The 15,933-nt window shown below is 32.4% G+C and overlaps 1 non-coding gene across 1 annotated transcript; it reads right to left on the bottom strand.

Annotated features, from left to right (window-relative positions):
• Window positions 1-438: 438 nt before the first annotated feature.
• TRNAG-UCC (transfer RNA glycine (anticodon UCC)) lies at window positions 439-509 on the bottom strand. The gene has a single exon. It is a non-coding gene; the product is annotated as a tRNA-Gly (tRNA).
• Between the last annotated feature and the right edge of the window lie 15,424 nt (window positions 510-15,933).

Genomic DNA, 15,933 nt, shown 5'->3' on the forward strand with positions numbered 1-15,933 from the left:
GTTCTTTCTTTGCTCTAGTAGTATTGGTGCACAAGAAGGATGGATCATGGCGCATGTGTCCAGATTATAGGGAGCTCAACAAGCTCACAATTAAAGATAAGTTTCCCATTCCGGTCATTGATGAATTACTGGATGAATTGCATGGATCAATTTTAGTTCATGTCACTATTCCTGAATCAAGGGGAGTGCACGTCAGATGGGATCATTTTTTGATGTTTACACAATCCCGAAGGTTTAGAACCGCTTTTCACAGGTCAGTGGAATCTCTATGCTCAAATTCCTGATTCTAGTAGTCACTTATTTGGTACCTCCCAAGGGTTCAATTCCTGTTGGATGCAGGGGAACTGCACATATCCATTATTGATGGAATGTGAAGAAGTATGAAGAATAACACCAAACAATTGACATGAACTATTCTTTTTCATATTCCATGTGAAGGGCAGGTAACGGGGATCGAACCCGCATCTTCTCCTTGGAAAAGAGAAATTTTACCATTCAACCATACCCGCATTTCAATTATATGAATATATAGATATTCTCCTGTTGACCTAAGGCTTCAGGGTTTGACTCGGGCTGATTAGCTTAGAAGGTGATGAATATAAGTATAAGCCCATATGACCAATCTTTCCTTCCTTATTCCTCTATCAGGTATGGTGGCTCGATAGCGGGGTTCTGATTTTCCTAGGAGATATCAGTCCAATGGGGAGGGATCTTTTTTCCCTTTATAATGGAAAAACCCATTTAAACAGGCTTAAAGACCAGCTTTCAATTAAATGAAATATATCTGCTTTTGGGTCTACCTTTTTTCACGTATGCTTCACTTCACCAAGTTGGATCTTCCTTCAAGATATCATCAAATCAAAATGAAGACTAAAGACATTCCAAAAACAACATTTAGAATCATGAGGGTCATTATGAATTTTTGGTCATGCCTTTTGGCCTTACCAATGCACCTTCTACATTTCAAGGTTTGATGAATTCCATTTTCAAACCCTTCCTTAGAAAATTTGTGTTAGTATTTTTTTGATGATATACTAATCTACAACAAGTCTTGGAAGGACCATGTTGAACATGTTGACAGGGTGCTACAATATATTGAGGAGAAACAATTATATGCAAATGTTTCTTTGGAGTACAAGAGGTGGAATATCTGGGTCATATTGTATCTCATGAAGGAGTTAAGGTAGACCCTAGCAAAATTTAAGCCATTAAGGAATGGAAATCCCCAACATCCATAAGCATCTACGAGGATTTCTCGAGTTGATAGGGTATTATCGCAAGTTTGTTAAGAATTATGGGAGAATAGCGACACCTCTAACAACATTATTGAAGAAAGATGCATTTTCATGGACTCTAGAAGCAACAAAGGCCTCTGACATCTTAAAGATGCAATGTGCCAAGCACCAGTCTTAGCTACACCGGACTTCACAAAAAACCTTTATTGTGGAATGTGATGCTTTTGGAAATGGAATTGGTGCTATTTTAATGCAAGATGAAAGACCCATTGCTTTTGAAATTCGTCCAAGCATGGGAAAGTCTTTACACTAAAGCTATTTATGAGAAGGAAATTTTGGCAATACTACATGCACTTAAGTAAATGGCGATCCTACCTAATGGGAAAGTCACTTCAAGGTAAAAACGGATCGTGCGATATAGTTTGGTTTATGTTCCATTGTGATGACATTGATATCTTGTTGGGATGTCTCCTAGTTGTGTTCAGTCTGGATCTTAGTCTTGTCACTTCCTTGGCCATGGTTATTTTAGCTTTTGCTATACATGTGACCTCCTCATGTCTGTCATGCTATATAGACAACACATGTGATGCAGAAGGGGTGTGGCGGCGGTATAAGTCCACTAACTCAATGAAGGGCTTGGCTCTTTGCCTACGGACTTCACCGTTACATATTTTAACAAATACCCCTAGAGACGCGACAAGAAATTAGAAACTCAATCGAGAGTAGGAAAAACAATCCTACTCTGACTCTAAGATTTTGGATGAGGTCTCTTGCTAGGTCCCCAAACCCTGATCATACAAGGGGATAGAAAAAAACAATATCTCAATTTTGTTTGTTTTTCATTGAAAAATGAAAACTTTGCTTAGTCTAGTATCGAAAGAAAAATATGCAAAATGGTATAACATGTTTACTTATCTAGAATACATCAAGTGGATATTGTGAAACCAACATTTTACTATGGACAAGCTTAACTCAAGATTGGATCATGTGGAAGGACACCTTCATTGTGATTCAGACACTACTGCTCCTCCTAAATCGAGTGTTAGGGACCCTGCTCCCATCTCTTCCTCTAATTCTTAATGATGTTTATGTCTGCTAATTATAGTTGGTATTCTATTATGTTTTGTAATGCTTTGCCAGTATGTACGGCTTTTTGTATTTGGAGATTAGTTGGTTGGTACCTTTTGTATTTTGGGATTATTAAAGAATATGAATGCTCCATTATCCCTGGGAGTTAAAAGAGATCATGATTTTTTATATCAGTGTTCTCATTGTCTTAAAGATTTCAGTGCAGCAAGAGATGCATTAGCAACTGATCTCAATAATATTGTTGTGAAGGCCTCCATGTCGCAGCAATGGTGATTTCAATGAAGACACAACAACTATGGTCTTGGTGAAGAAAACAACAAAGATGATCTCAATTAAAAGTGCAGCTATAATGACATTAGTGTAAGCAGCAACGATGATGATGATCTCAGCAATGGCAAGAAAGAGGATTGATGTCTTGGTCTTGGAGAGGCAAATTGTGTCAAGGGTCATGGTCTTGGTATTCGTCAATGGAACCTCTATAAGAAGAATTTACACATGGGTTTTCCTCTCCAAGAGGGAGAGGTTTTGGCCCTGGCAGAAAGCTAAACATTTGTGTTCTTGTCTCTTTTGTTTTTTGTTGCAGTTTGATGAAGTGAAAACAAACACTAATCATAATGAAAGATCAAGCTAATATAAATTGTTTAAAATACTTCAGAAATTGTTATCATGTAACGAAGAATCACCTTGATATGCATGCCCTAAGATTCTTCAACACAACTAAAGTATGACCGAAGTGAGGAAGTTGCCTCAATGTATCATTAGGATATCAGAATCCAAGTATGAAAAAGGTTGACATACTACAAAGAACATAGTGAAGTCCAAATTTCTAAGATGATCCAAGTCTAGCCTAAATATTTTGGGCACTAAAAGCATGCATTTGGAGACTATGAAAGGAATCTGAAGATTTGTTCTATAGGAACTCAAGTTCGAGGTACCAGCTCAAGGAATTCAAGTAAGAGGTATGTAAACGCATGCTCATGAGTTCTTAGATTTTCAATATATCTAATGTTAAATGGTTCATATAATCCTTGTTGATATCTAGTCTAGGATAAAGAGTGTACTCTCTAGATAACATATTAGACACTCAATCCTCTCCATCTAGGATCTACAAGTAATCTAGGATTCCAAGCAAAAACCCTTGATTGAAAGAAGGAATAGATTTTCATAGGATTTTGTCCTCCATGGTTACGTAAGAGATCTAACTTGGTAAACATAAGTCATGTTTTTGGTATCATATGTTTTGCTTGAAATCATGCATTACAAGTATAGAGGATCATGGCTTACACTTCAAGAAATACCTACAAGGTTTGTCAAGAAACATCTCTAGGTACGTCTATATATCTTATAAAATTTACTTTATGTTGTTTTTTAAGTTTGCATTACATTACTAACATCGTTATGTCTAGCTATCTTGAATCATAGAGATTCTTGTTTAGGGAGATCCATCTCTTGATAAATTTATTCCTCTCTACATTCTTAATTGGTTTTATAGTTACCTAGACAGGTTCTTTGGAAAACCCTAACCTAAGGGTATGCTAATGTCAATGTTTGAAACCCTAAAACTGCTTAGGGTTATTGGGAAATGTTATTTGAAGATTTTGTTGATGATGTCATGTTTGGGATATTAGTATGATCATGAAAACCTAACTTGTTAGAGTTGAATGATGTTTGTTTGAGATCCAAAACCTTTTAATTTTTGGTAGTGTAGGGTTTTCTTTGCTATGTTATGAAACCCTAGATTCTTAGGGTTTGGTTGGGTCTATAAGAAAAACCCTTGTTATGTATTTATAGATCCTAGAAATGAAAGTCCATTTGATTGAAACCCTAGCTTGGTCTAGGACAAGTATATTTTTAATGTATTAACGATGTCTGACATATGATATGCTGATGAATTCCAAGATATATATGTTGACCTAAATGCTAATGGTCATGAGTCCTAGGGTTTGGAAACAAGCCTTAGTCAAAGTTTGATGATTCTAGGGTGATGATATTTGGAAATCTAGGGTTTATGGCTAAACCCTAATAGTAGTTAAATTCTCTATTATGTATACTATAACAATCTGAGATCTATTTATATAATGATTGTTGACGTTGTGAAAATGAAATTCTAGGGTTTTGGAGTTAAACCTTAGTAAAAGTAAAAATATTTTATGTATGATGACAATGTGATAATTTGAGATTTGTGTAAGATTGTTGAAATCTGAGCTTTAGTTGTGATTGAGGGTTTATTACAAAATCTAGGGTTTGCAACTAACCCTAGTGGAAGTTGATCATGTTGATGACTAAGTTGTGATTGTTTTTGATTGATTAATTATCTTGTATGAAATCTAGGATTTGTATGAAACCATAATGTAAAGTCTAACATATGAATTCTAAAAGTTGTTAGATTCATTGATTTGATTTGTTTCTAGGGTTTTCTATATGAAGGAACTTGTCGTTGAAAGAATATTAAAACCCTAGATATAATAAGTGTGATATCTTGATGAGATACGAATGTGATTTAGGATTTGTAACTAAACCTGGGCAAGAAGTTGAAGTATTGAAGTATAATCTCTTATTGATTATGTTTGTAAAGTCTAAATGCTTCCATTTTTATAAGTTTTTGATATAGCTAACTTCATGCTTCTATAATTTTTGTTGTACTTGTTATCTAAGTTGTCAAGGTACATCATCTTCAAGTTGGTGAAGATCATCGTAAGTAAAATTGATGTGATAAGCATGATATATGAATGACTCTGATAAGAAGGATGGAAGCCATGAAATATTCTTCGATGTCGTAAATAAGAAGTAGAACTCCCTAAGTTAAGAGGGAGTCCAGATTAAATCTCACTACGTTAAGAGGGAGCTTGAATGAAAGGAATCTACCTAGGATAAGAGGATGACTGAGAATAGTCCTTGTATAGGAATTATTAGATCCTCTCTATTTAAGAGGGAGTGACTGATATGATTCTCTGCTTCATGCGTTATGCACTAGACCATGACTAACAACAATAAGTTTTAGTGAAGGCCATGAGTAGGAGAAGGAAATTGGAGAATGAACTTTGAGGTGTTGCTGAAAGAAGGAAAGCAGGATCCAATTGAATAATATGTTGTTGCATATGAAGTAGGAAGGAAAGTGTATGATTGAGGAATATTCTGTCAAAGATATGGTTGATAGTCCTACTATGGAAAGTTGAGAAGCAACATCAAGTTGTCTGGAAGACCCCGAAGGTTTGTATTTGATTATGTACATGTAAAAGTATATTATTGATTGGGGTTGTGTTTGTACAGGTGAATCTCTGGAAGGTTTTGATAGCATGTTGGTTACCAATCAATTTGATTGGGAGAGATTGGTTATCCTTGATCTGTTGGATCAAAGAGTTTTGAGGTTTGTGAGTGAAGCATTTCCTGGGAGGACATCTAGCCGACAATTTATGTTGATGTCTAGGTCTTGAAGTTGGAAGGGTGGCGTTGGTCATTGAGCTCTGACACACACCTGGATCTTTGGGTTGATGGTTAGCAAGTAAGCCTAATGATACCTAGAGATGATGAAAGCTTGAGTCCATCTTAGTACCCAGATAGATTTCCCTGGTCAGGAATCTAGCTTGTGGCATTGCAATGCCTACATTATTGAGAGACCAATGGATAGATTGCCCTAGTCAGGAATCTAGTCCATGGAATTGTGGTGCATAAACTTCTTCATAGATAATGTGGTTTGAGATCTTCCATGTACCTTGTTGAATATATGAATACCTCCCTAGTTAAGAGGGAGTGTTGGAAAATGTAGCTAGGTTCGGTCTTCATTATTGTACTGGAGTCAAATGTAATAAATTTATCAAAAGAAAAGAAAAATAATTTTATTATTATTTTATTTGACTTATTAAAGCACGGGTTTCATGCTTGGGTCAAATGTATAAGTCACACTTCCATTGTAGGCTTTACGTTATTTGTCAAAGTTAAATCTGTAAAGACTCCTCCATCCATCAAAGTCTCCCTACTATTGAAAGAATCCTCCTCAAGTCAGATTCCATAAGGTGATAACATGTCGGCCTACACAACTAATCGAATATGCATGTCGGCTCAATAGCAGTGACACAACTCTTCATACTTTCATGTCGGTTCATTAAGATGGACGAACATATATATATATATATATAATATATATATATTTATATATATATATATATATATATATATATGTATATGTATGTATATATGTACATATATATAGATATATATATATATATGTACATTATATATATATATATATATATATATAGATATGTACATATATACATATATGTATATATATATGTATATATATATATATATATGTATATAAATATGTATATATATATATGTATAGATATATATAGATATATATATATATATATATGTACATATATACATATATGTATATTATATATATATATATGTATATGTATATATATATGTATATATATATATATATATATATATAGATATATATATTATATATATAGATATATATATATAAATATATATATATATATATATATATATATATATATATATATATATATATATATATATATATGCGTAGGGACTTCGCTCAAAAGAAGAACACAAAACTAGGATTTCAGAGGATCTTTTTCGATGATCACTAAAGGTATTTCTGGAAAAAAAAAAAAAAAAAAAAAATCGTTGTTTTTGCAAGGGCTCAGATAGGGTACAGGGATCATAGTTCAGTGCTCCAAGCAGTTCAAGGTTACCACAGTTCGAAGCTTCCACATTGTGGTGATGTATCTTTGTGTTGTCACGTTGCTACTACAGTGAATGTCATGATGTTATCACAACGATGAAATCTTTATTCTCCAATGTTTCGATGCTATTACAGTGATACTAGTTTAGTGCCATTGCAAGGATCTAAGTATGAAGAAGAATGACTGCTACAGGAGCTATTGAACTAAATAATGACAAGGTTGACTTGATGGATTGAGGAAGTCTCAAGTCTAGATTGTAAGGGTCTTGGTCGTCTCATCTTGAATCTATTGAAGGAAGAATTTTGATTGGGTTTTCCCCAAAGAGTGGGGTTTTGCCTTAGCATTGTGCCTACATCTTGTGCCCTCTTATGTTTGTTTTTTTGACATTAATCTTGATGATAAGAAAATACAAATTGAATATCTAATAATAATAACGTAAAGATCACAAGGTAATGCCATAATAAAGAAAATTGTTTAAACTGCCAACTTTATGGATTTTCCAACAAAACAATAGAGCATGATTTTCAAAACTAGAAAATATGCCTTTATCTAAGAATGCATGGAAAAGAAAAATATCCTTTTATCTGAAATAATGAAAATGAAAACAAGTGAAAACCTAATTCCAGGAAAGATCCCCGCAAGAAGAAATTCACCTTAATTATCTTCATATGCAATCAAATAGCTTGGAATCATGTTTGAGAGATTATAATAGTATTTAGTATTAATTAGATTAACTTCTTGAATGATCCCTACAAACATTCCTCTAACGACTTGTGCAAAGCTTTCATAGCACAAGTGTTCTTCAAGGAAAATCATCTGGAAACATATGAAGAATGTTATCGATAATTTACTTCTATTATGAGAATAAATTATAGTTTCCTGACATATAAAAGCATCACGCTGAATGCAAAATTTGAACTATAATAGAAATATGTCAAATCTATGAATTTGATAATGATCAAGTTAATAATGCATATCAGAGGAGGGAAAGTGAAAACCCAAACAAATTAAAGAATGTGTTGGGTATATATTCTTACCTGAGTGCACCTTTCAGAGACCACAAACTGGCCTTCATTAATGTGGTTGGCACCCTTTCCAGCTCAAAACTATGAAATCCAATATTGAAGACAAGCTACAGTCAAAAGGATATTTGTCTTCACCTTTATTCAAGTTCATATTTTTATTATCGATTGCCATCTATTGCCTTTGAATTGCAAAAAATCTTCTATGATTAGGTCCTAAGCTATGAGGTCAATGCAAGCATTGCTCACTGCGCGGTTGAATTTACAGAATAAAACCATTGAAAAGTTGAGAGTGATAAATTGAGTGTAAAGTCGAAGCGTCACGTTACATGTGCAAATTCTTAATTAAAGAAATGGTGTTCAGGTTGTGTAAGTATCTTATCCCATGAGCTACATCCAAAGTAATAAGCAGTTGATTGTTTAAACTAAGATGGTCAAGCCCATTATGCTCCCAATGGAAAAGGTGTTGGGTCAACATGCACTAATGCTTGAATTCATATACGAGCAACATTTCATTATTCTGAGTGTAATACCCAAGGAGTGCAACAAGATTTAAATGACACACCTTGCCCAACATGTTGATCTCTACCTAAAACTCTTGCAGTCCTTTGCTACTCACAAGGTAAGGATCCATTCTCTTCACTACAACCATGTAACCATCCTTGATTTTTGGTTTATTAACCAAAGCACTGCGAGATCGAGTGAAGGGAGTCACAAATTCATATTCACATTCATACTCACTCTCAGTATCATAGTAATCATCATTAAATTCTTCAATTGTCTGTTTACCTTACCTTTTCCCTTCTTTTCTCTTCTGTTGAAACAAAAATCCTAGTTATTTACATGCAAGTAAAGAAACTATCTATATATACATAGAGACATCACACATACCACTACATGGACATGTTCTTCTAGCGACTCGAACATAGAATTTACCAAAACTCTGTAACTTTTAGCCTCCATGAGAGGCCGCTCGTTGTCATATATCTACACTAGAACACCTAAAATTGAAATGCAATAAACAACATACATGGATCTATACAGTTGAAATGCAAGTATACCTTCAAAAAACGCTTCAGGACTGGAGAGAAATCATTCCTTGTAAGTCCTAGAGGCTTCATGGCCTTGAGAGCTCTCATGGATTTTTCGTTCCCCATTTTTTCAGCTCAAATATGTCAGACTTTTTCAAGCTCTATGCAAATATGGGTAAAAATTCAAAGTGAGAAATAGACAGATACATGTTTCTCTCTCTCACTAGATCTCCTTGCATGAAGAACACAACGCGGAAGAGTAGTCAGGGATGATTGTTTATTGTGTTACAGGGAACCCTTGTGCATGAATCATAATATTAATAATTATTTTACCATGTGTCTCTCTCTCACCAACATTTATTATTATGTCCCATGCCAACTTACAACGTATCACTACACCCATCTCTATGTTGCAACTTCAATGATTTTATCTATGAATATGGAATTATTATGTTGTGCAATAACTATTTGTCTATTTACATAGAGAGTTTGTCGATGCTAGTTTTCCCTTTGAAATTGGATACAAACAAGCAAACATATTGAGATCATTCTGATGTTAAGCAATTACATGGTCATTGAGTGTTGTGATTTACCATATATAAATTCTTTGTTTTGTTATATTCCAAAGTAGTTAGTCATCTTATGTTTTGTCTTACCCAACCACCAAGCCACATGTAGGTCACCCATGGAATCACTGATTGCATTTAACCTAGAGTCCTTAGTTTGGGGCCAAATAATAGAGCTAAACACTTGTATTTCCATATCATTCTACATAGAAATTCAACACCATGGTGAGTAGTCTCCCTCCACCCTATTTGACATGAAAATTATCTCAAATACTTTTATTTTTATCTAATTTAGGGTTTTATCCAGGGATAAAGGAATAGAGCCCCGCAAAACTCCATGAAAGGAGGGGTATACATCTTCCTTGTAAGGTAGGCTAGCAAGGGAAGAGATTTCATTATAGTAAGGGTATTCTTGTGCCCTACAAATGGTTGGTAGGAAAGCGTAGAAATCTCCTTTTGAATGGCAATCCACTAAACTTTATTCAGATGGGATTATGGAGTCATTACAAAAACTAATTTTCCCAAAAGGAATAAAAGGCTCACAATTATATGCATAAGGTATACATTATGCCTCCCTTTCCTTGTCTAAATTGTTCAATTGATGCAAGTCCTCGAACCCCCTAATGGGATTCAGTAACATTAAGTTACATCATTCTCCCTATAAATACCATGGGACAGGGGTGTGGAACCAGAATATGCTCCTTTGCTTTCAACTAGGTCATCTTCTCTATCAATGTTGTTTACAGTTTGGTTCAATATTTATTAATTTTCACCCTCTAGGATTTCTCCTAATACCATTAGATGGAAAAGAGACAAAAGAAGATGATTGGACTTCCCAAAGGTGTTTGGTTTGCTGGAATGATCTACATTTGAAAGTTATGCTTTCATAATCTAACAACTGTGTAAAAGTGAGATCATCCCATTCTATGAGTATCTTGTAGGGTAAACAATGATTGGGGTCCACATCAATATGAGTAAAGGTGACAAGACCTTGTGAAATACAATCTCTGTCTATTCTAACGAAGTAACCTAGGGAGTTTCCAATAACTTAAAGTAAATGTCAAATACCACAAGTGAGGAGGAAGATTGGGAAGTCTTACACATACTGGAGTTGTTGTGTCAGTGATGGAGGTTGGTCAAATTTTATGAGCCATGGTTGAAAGGAAAGGCTTGCTCTGCTCGAAAACTAAGGTCCATTAGAGAAATTTTGTGTCTAAAATGGCCCTCCTAAGGAATATATAAAATAATATTGGAAATAATAAAATAAGATTATATTATATCATCAAATTTTCGAGAGAACAAAGAAAAAACTATTTTTTCAACTCATATTTCAACTTATCTCCCTAGGATTTTACACAAATTTCGAGCAAAAGCACTTGTTGGATGCAAAATTTAATTCTTCATCCAAGGAGTATCCATGTTGCATACTTTCGATGCACCTTATTACACGAAAAATGAAAAATACATGAAAAAACGTGAATGCAATCACATTTTTCATATATTCTCATTTTTCGTGTAGCAGGGTCCGTCAAACGTATGCAACATAGGCACTCCTTGGATGAGAAATTAAATTTTTCATCCAAATAGTGCTCCCACTCAAAATTTGAGTAAAACTGTAGGGAGACGACTTGAAAATGTGAGTTGAAAAGATTAGTTTTTTTTATCTTTTTATTTTTTAATCTTTTTACTTTTTTACTCCAAAAATGGTGAATCATCCCCCATGGTTGATATCATCATCTTGAATGCTATTGGTTCTTATAAAATTGATTTTGGTTGTACATTTTTGTTTTAAGCCCATTTTAGACCTCAAAATTTCTTTAATGCATCAATGAACACTTTTGCAAGATCCTTCATAATTTTAAAATTTCCAATTAAAAAATCCCTTGGAGTAGAGGAGGAGTTCATAGTTAAGAATCTTGGTTGATTCGACCACCCACAAAGTGCTAACACAAATTTCCAAATCTTGACGAAATGTTATCGGTCCAGTCTTCACTACATCCTTGAAGGAATATGGTTGGAAAGTGAAGGGTACATTGGCACCTATGGCTCATCCAAAAGGTTTAAGAGCAAATGCATTATAACATCCTTGTTGATGACATGATATACTATACAAGAAACCTTCGATGAATTTACTTCCCACATGTGGAAACCTCTAATGGTTTGGTGGGATACACTCCTTCAATTGCATTTGAGAGTTTGGTGAACCTTATGTGCACGCATTCAATAGTGGTCTCTATTCGAGGCAAGATGAAATTCTCAAATCTTCTATTCCTGTGGTGTACCTTTGCACTTTTAAGGGCAATTGCTAGTTTATATAGAAGTTGTCTTTAGTGCGACTTTTTGGAAGCTTTTACGGTGGGTTTTTCCGGCCAAATTTCTCTAAACTCTGGCACAAATTTATTGAAATCACAAGTTTGATGGGTAATCATGTGCAATCGAAGTGCCCTAGGGGTTTTCGAGGGTGTTGAATCCATATATACAGTCAAAAAACTAGTTTAAATAACACAAATCAAGATTTCACCTCAAAATTTTCCACCAGATTCCAGCACCAGAAAGTCTAAAAAGTCGCACTAAAGACAACTCCGTTTATATATTTATGTATCATTAATTAATAGTTCAATACACATAAAATAATTGTTATTAAAAAATAATAATTTAAAACATTTGATTAAAAAATATATAATTTGCATATAGATATAATTAAAAAATACACATTTCAAGACCTTTTCCCTAAAAATGACATGTCAAATAAATGATTTTTTATAGAAAATTAAACATAAAACGATTGGAACAATAACAAATTTTATGAATTTTTACAAGTTTTATGCCAAAAAATGATAAAAATAAATTTCAAAATTAATGATTCACATAAATAAATAAAAAATAATAATAATAATAATAAAAGGAAAAAAAATTCAAAATAGCAAAATGAAAATAATTTGTTTAAAAAAAATAAATAAATTTGAAAACAAAATAAAATAAAATACAAAATTATTTAAAACAAAAATGTTTTGGAGAAATTAAATAAATAATTATAAATTAGTTAAAAATAAAAAATTATTAAAAATGGAAAAAGAAAATTATTAAAAATCTTTAAAAAATAAATAATTTAAAAAAGAAAAAATGTAAATTATAAAACAAATTGAAACATATATTTAAAAAATACATATCACAATATTTTTTCAAACATTTAAAAATAATAAATAATTAAAGAAACATATTAAAAATATTTAAATGAATCATAAACTAATTAAAAAACTAAAAAAAAAACCTTAAATAAATTTATGAGAGATTTTTCGGTGTAATTCACATGATATTTCATTTGTTGACGCGTTTCAAACCAACCAGTGTGGTTCATCAAACGACAATGAACCACACTCGTTGGTTCGAAATGCGTCGACAAATGAAATATCATGTGATTTACGCCGAAAAATCTCTCATAAACTTGATATGGATCACAGAAGCCCCAATTCTACAAAAAACAAATTGTAAAAAAAAATTAAAAGTGGACCACTATGACACAATATATATATATATATATATATATATATATATATATATATATATATATATTTGCTTACAAGGTGTAGAATAGAAGGTGGAAAAGTGCTCTATTAAGACACTATGTGGTGAAAATGTCATTGGTTTGAAATTTTTTGGGAAAAATCCATCATGTTAAGGGCTAGCGTGGCCCAGGCTGCGATCCCCGAGGGATTTCGACGGCTTAATGTATTTATGTCACAATTACTTAAGTCACACGTTAGGCATGTTTGTGATCTCGAGATTCACATTACCTAACACACACACATATTATTTAATCGGTTTTTTTAATTATTAAATATTTATTTTTTTAATTTTTTTTTCTATTAAAATATACTTCTTAAAGATTTCTGCTCTACCATGGGTATGATTGTTAACATTGACAAAACAGAAGTTATGATTATCAAATCCAAGAAGGACACTTACATTCATTTTATGTATGACAATATTCATCACAAGCTCAACTGGAACTATAACATTGAGAAAAGGATTAATGGGGGATGGAAAGCTTATTTTGGTCTTGAAAATAATTGTAAAACGGCAAACCTCGTAATGTGGGATAGAAAGAAGTTCCTCTTTGAAACTTTAGTCACTCTGGTTATCTTATATGGATATGAGGTTTAGGGTTGTAGCATCTCTAGAGAATCCTGGAGAAAGATTGAGCAAATCCATAAGCGTTTTATAACGTATAACCTCAAAATTAAAAGCAACATACCCTATCATATTCTCCTTATAGAAGTGGGTCTTTCCCCTATCGAGAGCCTAGCTGTGACTAGGCTTCTGTTGTACAAGCACAAACTCAATAACATAGGAGACCATAGACTTCCTAAGCTAGCTTTAAATTCCAGCCAAAACCACCTAAGGCTCAAACGAGGTTGGTATAAAGACACCAGGGCTTGGTTAAACCATTGGGAGATCGACAAGAATGTTGCATTGCAAAAAATTAATAACATCAAAAATATTGTTACTTCTAAGTTCAAAGCAAAAATGTGGTGTGAGAAAGATTTAGCAGCTAAAGAAAATTAAGATATTATAAGGAGGTCATCAACTCCACTCTAGAAGATCAAAAGTATCTCTTTGTTTTAACTAGCTCAAAGAAGAAAATTAATATAGCCAAGATTAGAACGAGCTCTCATCAGCTCCATAGTGAAACAAGTTGTTGGGCAGTTCCTAAAACACCATGGATGGAAAGGTTCTGTCATCTCTGTGAGAATACAAACATCGAGGATGAAAATCACTTCCTCTTAGAGTGCCCCGCATACAACCACATTAGATCTCAGTTTCAAAATCTTTGTTGCAACACTGACCTTCCTAGCTTTTTACGTTGTCAAAATTACAGTGAGCTCGAGAGGCTTCTCTCCAATCTTTTTGAGCATAAGAATAAAACCTCAAATCAAACTAAATAATTCGTTTCTTTAGGTCTGATAGACCAAATTTTGGTCTCAGTGGACGTTAACCATCATCATCATCATCATCATCATATTTATTTATTATACTTGCTATGGGTATTAGCTTGTCTTTGATCAATTTTTTTTTCCATTTATCTATAGTTTAACATTGAGAATTCAATTTTTAATTTTATTTTTCTTATTATTATTTAAATTTATTTATTTGTAAGGCGATTGGTCGAGAACTTATTATGGGTTGTTTAGTAACTCCCATTTTTATTAATAACTATTTTTTTTTGGATTTAAGACATCTGTGGTTTATATCTTTTGACTTAGTTACCGGAGAATCCACAGTAAAAACCATTTTTTGTTTTTAGTTTTATTTCCTTTTTATTTAACTTTTTGATTTTTTTTCCTCTTTCTATTATTTCCATATTCATGAAATATAGTTTTTCTCCACATTTTCAATTTAAGATGAATATTATTATATTATATTTTAATAAAGTTAATTATAAAAAATTAGATATATTAATGAAAAATAAAACGTACATATATATAATAATAATAACCATATATATTTTAAAACGTATATATGATAATATAAACAATATTAGTTTTTTTTCATATTTCTTAATTTTTTGTGATAACATTCAACGAGGCAATATTTTATTAGTTGTTTTATTTTTGTGAGGAAATCTTTGCTTTTATTATTTTTTAGTTTAATTAAACTATATTTAAGCTAAGTGGCAGGTATTAACTACTATATGGTCTTTGTTTTAATTTGTTTCATATTTTGTTTTTTAACATTTTTTTTAATCTTTGACAAATAAATTGTGTAAGTATTTATCTTGTTCGGGTGACACTCCACCCATGGCTTTTCATTTTTTTTAATTGTTTCTTTTTATTTATTTATTTAATTTATTCACTTTAGGGTTATTTTGGGTGGTTTTTTTTAATGTTTGAGTTTTTTTTTTTTAATTGCCTTTTATTTATTATTACTTTTTCTTTGAGCTCTTGTTTTAATTTTTTTTTGTTTTGTTTTTTCATTTTTATTTATTTGTTTATTTGTTTTTAATGGTTATCATTTTAATCGTTGGTTTTTAAGTTTTCATTACAATGTGTTATTTTGTTTTAGACTAAGTTTTTAAAAGAGCTATCTTTTTAGAATTTAAAAAAAAAAATACTCTTGATATAATGACTCTTTGATTTAGGTATTCATTTTTAAGTTTTTTTTTGTCATAATATTTGGTCTTGAATGCCATGATTGAAATATGTTGAAAATATAAAGTTTTTTATACTCATGATATTTGATATTTAGTTCCATGGCTTAAAAATGTTGAA

The sequence above is a fragment of the Pinus tabuliformis genome, chromosome 1_2 (genome assembly GCF_031772625.1).
Source record: "Pinus tabuliformis cultivar Carrire ecotype Pingquan chromosome 1_2, CPIR1, whole genome shotgun sequence".
In the NCBI taxonomy this organism is placed as follows: Eukaryota; Viridiplantae; Streptophyta; class Pinopsida; order Pinales; family Pinaceae; genus Pinus; species Pinus tabuliformis.